General features: G+C 37.7%; 1 non-coding gene across 1 annotated transcript; it reads right to left on the bottom strand.

Moving 5' to 3' along the window:
• Positions 1 to 982: 982 nt before the first annotated feature.
• LOC131234183 (small nucleolar RNA R71) lies at positions 983 to 1,089 on the bottom strand. Its single transcript, XR_009165591.1, has one exon. It is a non-coding gene; the product is annotated as a small nucleolar RNA R71 (small nucleolar RNA).
• Between the last annotated feature and the right edge of the window lie 4,407 nt (positions 1,090 to 5,496).

The following is a 5,496-nucleotide window of genomic DNA, read 5'->3' as shown; positions in this document are numbered from 1 at the left end:
TTATTACTACATCACAACCCTATACTTGGGGAGTGAACAAGTTTTTGGCGCCGTTGCCGGAGATTGACCGTTACGTTTTTCTGAAATTGACTAGTTTTAGAATTAGGATAAGATTAAGATTTTCTATCTTTAGGTTTAGATTTTTCTGATTTCTAGAACCTAACTTGTTCTCCTGTTTTGTAGGACCTTGACATACACATTCTAAATTGGTAATAACTTTCTATTTTTATTTTTAGAAACTTTCTAATTCTAGGATTTCTTCTGTTTTTAGAAACTAATTTCTTTTATTTCCTTTTGCAGGATTTTAATTTAGGACTTTTAATTTAGTAACTTCCTTCCAACTCTTTTCTCTTATTTTCTAGATTTGTTTTTTTTCTTTTTCCTTTCTTTTAGATATAGGTTTAGAATTTGAATTGAGGGTTGCGAGTGTTTCATGCCCAAGTGGGTTCGTGACAACACTCTATGTCTCAAGGAGGATTGGTTGAGGGGTTATTTATCCATTGCAGATTAGACACCACTTGAGATCCTTAGAGTTAACTAGGTTATGGCCGCAAATCAACCTCTTCTACCCCAACCTAGGGTGGAGGACATCCAGGATGAGAATGAGGTGCATCAAGCACCTCCACATTGTACTTTACGAGATTATTTATAATAGGCGGGGGTGAGTATGTCCTCATGCATGGTTTTTCCTAAAAATACGGGACACATGAATATCAAGCCAGGGGTGATTCAACTCATTCCAAAGTTTTATGGGCTTGAATATGAAAATCCGTATCTACACTTGAAAGAGTTTGATGAAATCATAACCACTTTATACTTTCCTAATGTATTTGAGGACACGGTCAGGCTGAAACTCTTTCCCTTTTCTTTGAAAGAGAAAGCTAAGATGTGGTTACATTTACTACGTCCCCGATCTATAGGCATATGGAATGATATGACAAGGGAGTTCATAAAGAAATATTTTTCATATCACAAAACGAACACCCTTAAAAAGTCAATTATGAACTTCACCCAAAAGGAGGATGAAACATTCTTCCAATGTTGGGAGTGGTTTATGGACTTTGTTAGCTCATGCCCACAACACGGATTTGAAACGTGGCACATTACACACTTTTTCTATGATGGACTGACATCTTCCATGCGCCAATTGGTCGAGACAATGTGCAATGGAGAATTTATGAATAAAAATGTCGATGATGTGTGGGATTACTTGGATAGACTTGCTGAAAACACACAAGCATGGGACACATACCTAAAATCAAATACCACTTCTAGGCCCACTCAATCAAAGGAAATGGGCAGAGTATACCTTTTAAAAGATCATGATGTCTCAATTCTAAAGTAGCTAATCTCATAAGGAAATTCGAGGCCATGGAATCAAGGAAGGACAAGGGTAAGGAAGTTGTTTACGGTATTTGTGGTTGTAACAGTCACACAACTGAAAATTGTCCAACCATATCTGCCTTTCAGGAGGTATTGACTGAGCAATCCAATGCCGTAAATAACTATCAAAGACCTTTTAATGGACCTACCTCTAATACGTACAATCCCAGTGGGAAAAATCATCCAAATTTTAGTTGTAGGAATGGACAAACTGATACCTCTCAAGGTTTCTTTAATCAGACTTCACAACAATAACAAGAGAAACCTCAAGAGGATCCGATTTTAAAACATTTTGAAAAGCAAGATCATTTCAATCAGGGTATGCTATAAGTCTTGCAAGACCTTAACAAAACATTACGAGGACTTAAGGCCGAAAACACGATTGGAAATAAGGGGAGCCTCCCAGCTCAACCTCTTCCCAATCCAAAGCTGCAATATGAAGTTGGCAACCCAAGCTCTTTAAATCAAATAAAGCATGCTAAATCCATCACCACTCTTAGGAGTGGGAAGATTATTGATAAAACCCTTCCGGTTAGGCCCAAAAAGCCTCAAGAGTTAAAAGAGGACAACAATGAGGGATTTAGTGATGCCCGACAAAAATTAGAACCGAAACTTCTAGATAAGCCAGTTGCTCCATTTCCCCAACGGTTGGTTGCACCAAAATCTCTCTCTAACTCAAGATATTCTAGAGGTGTTGAAATAAGTGAAAGTCAACATTCCTCTACTTGATGCCGTAAAACAAATACCTTTATATGCCAAATTCCTGAAAGACCTATGCACGACTAAATGACGGCAGAGTATTCAAAAAAAGATCTTCTTGATTGAGAAAGTGAGTGTCATCCTGAAGTAAGACGTGCCGAATAAATTCAAAGATCCAGGTAGCCCAACCATATCATGTGTAATCAGGGACTATCGAATTGATCACGTACTTCTTGACTTAGGAGCGAGTGTCAATTTGATTCCCCGCTAGATATACAAACAGTTAGGTTTAGGTGAATTAAAACCCACCCTAACCATACTACAACTTGCTGATCGATCTATTTGTGTACCAAGAGGGATAATTGAGGATGTGTTGGTCCAGGTCGATAGATTTTACTACCCTGTAGATTTTATTATCCTGGACATCGAACCCATCAATAACATGAGCACTCAGATTCTCGTCATTCTTAGTCGCCCATTCCTTGCTACTTTAAACGCAATTATCAATTGCATGAATGATGTCATGACTATATCTTTCAGAAATATGACATTGGAGTCAAACATCTTTTTCAATAATGATAGAAACTCAGAGGATGATGACGATTTCTAGGACATTAACATGATTGATTCTTTCATGAAAGATAAAATGCCTTTGACCTTATCCTCTGACCCTCTAGAGACGTGACTAGCTCACTCCCATGACTTGGATGATGATATGATTCGGGAGATGTACAAGTTACTCGATATGAATCTAGAATTTGAAACCACCCAATTGAGACCACCATCTGAACTGTTGAATGTTGACGATTCAATGCCTCTTCTGAGTAGTATCAATGAACAGAATTCACACATCGATGTTTCGTCTATTGACCTTCAGTCTGTCTATGCAGGACTGGAGCAAGAGAGTGTACCTCCATTTACTTTTAAGGACGATGGATTCCTTGGGCAGCATAGCACGAACTTTAATGTGAAGAATGAGTCACTCTCAGCTGAATTCTCCAACTCTTTGGATGATTGCTTGGCACACTTTACAGATTTAAATGATCCCATGATAAGAGACATAGTGAATGCCTTGTAAGACAACATCTCGGTAGTCATCACTGACCAAGAGAACTCTTATTCTGAAGCCTCTTCTTCCACTGATCCTAAATGTTTACCATTAAGGGAGGAGGAGCTGAAAATTGAACCGAAGTCTGAAACTTCAGAATGTATCAAGACTACATCACTTTCTAAGAAGTTTTCTGAGTTTTATTTACTTGTAGTCTCTGATTCACCATGTGATACTAATATTGAAACTTTTTCTGTCACAGGTGAATCATATATACTTTGGATACATCAGGTGAATCAACGACAAATTTTTGTTGAGGTACATAAGTTTCTCTGGACATTCATGCTCCAGGGCATCCAACCTATTGTAAAAAGGGATTTTGGATGATCCTGTTGAGAAACCTATTGAGAAATTTATCAAGATACTAGCCAGAAGAAGAACCTTGTGGCATGACTAAGTAGTTTTTCTCGTACTTTCATAAGACTAGGTAGTTTGCTTTATGCTGTCCTAGGATAGACGACTTTTTACCGTTAGGTTAGTTTTCTTGATACATTGCTTTAGGATAGTTGATTTTTGTGTTTCACTCTCGTACTCACCCGCTCTCAAGCTGCAATCTCTTGGAAAGTCTCTTTCTTAATTTCTTCATCCAGGTATTATCTTTCCATCACTTTTCCTTTACTTTCGTTGTCCCATGTGCATTTCATACTTACATTTTTTTACATTGAGGACAATGTAGATTTTAGGTTGGGGGTGGGAGATTAGGTCCTAATCAGTGTTTTCTTGGTCTTGAGCAAAAATTGTGAAATTTTTAAAATTTTTCTGGAATTTCTTGTGAATTCGAAATGATTTTGAGGGATAGTCGTGATTTTAGAATTACAAGATAGGTGATGTTAGTGATTTATGACTCTTGGGTTCAGTTATCTTTTAGCTTTCACAGTAAGTTTGAATTATTAATCCATGATTAGAAGTTTCAAACATTGATTGGACCATGATTTCACCCGTCGCATCTCGCTTACACATTAAGGTTTCAGTTTGATATTGAAGGGTTAACTTGGTAATCACTAAGCATGTAAGGAACCAGCTTGGAAATTTTCCCATCATGATCAATTGAAAAAATATATTTATATATATACCTTTGTAAAGGGTTGGGCGAATAATCTTCACCATAGGTTTGCTCCCTATTGGTGTAGATTTAATTCCCTATGGATGATATGTGAAAAGGGTTGGGTGTACGGTCTTCATCATAGGTTTGCTCCCTATAGGTGAGGATTTGATTCCCCTTCTTGGTGTTACTTTTAATTGAAAAATCAAAAGCTAAAAGAATGAAAAGATGATTTTTGAGGTAAGTTTTGGTTATCATGTATTCTCTTGTGGGTTACCAATGATATCCTGAAATAGAGAAGTGAATTTTAATGATGATAAGCCGAGATTAGACTATACACACATGGAACTCAATGTTTAGAATTTTTCTAATTAATAGATTAATACCTTGGAACTTGATTATGAAGTTTACCGTATGCTTGAGTCTAGGAGAAATTTATTCAACATTCATGAATCATAGAATTCTAGGATCTGGATTGTTTTTTTTCAAAAATCACTCGAGTTCATAGAAATTGTTCTATAATTCTCAACTTATTTTTCGCATACTTTGCTTGGGACTAGCAAAATGCTGGTTGGGGGTTGTGTTGAGGGTCAAATATTGCATATCAGACCCCGATTATTACTTGGATTTACGAACATGGTACTGTTTAACGGCCTGATTTAAGTGTGTTTGTGATGTAGGATATATTTACGAGCTTGGATTGAAATAGGATGCTAAAAGCATAAATTTAATACTCAGAATTCACCAAGGTAAGGGACGGACTCTAGGGGACTAAGATCGACGAATTTACACACCAGAGATCTGAGAAAATCGAGAAACTGAAGCTCAAGTGGCCCGAAATTGGTCCAGAATGCAATATCACAGGGTTCCCACCATCCGATTAGTTTAAAACTTTATATATGGCCTAAGGACCATAAAGTAACCATACACGTCAAATTTCAGCCATTGGATCCCTGTTGAAGTAGCCTAACGGACAGATCAGCCCATAAATCATCGAGTTGGGACCCACCTGATCTTTAGATATGCTTCAACTTTGGTTTCAACCCCTTAAAGTAGATGATACAGCAGATGGACAGCGAAGATATCTCACACTACATCACTGTGGACCCCACCTCGGTTGGTGTGTACACCAGCACATGTATATCGGCTATGCACCGGACTGCTCAAGCTGGTCAAACTCGATTTGACCGAGTCTTCTTCACAAAAACGGAAACATCCGTTTCCTTCGTTAGCGTTCGCATGGGAAGTTGCGGTTGACCTTTGT

Source organism: Magnolia sinica, chromosome 18 (genome assembly GCF_029962835.1).
Source record: "Magnolia sinica isolate HGM2019 chromosome 18, MsV1, whole genome shotgun sequence".
Lineage (NCBI taxonomy): Eukaryota > Viridiplantae > Streptophyta > Magnoliopsida > Magnoliales > Magnoliaceae > Magnolia > Magnolia sinica.
The sequence above is the reverse complement of the archived record's forward strand: the minus strand, read 5'-3'. Positions and strand labels throughout refer to the sequence as shown.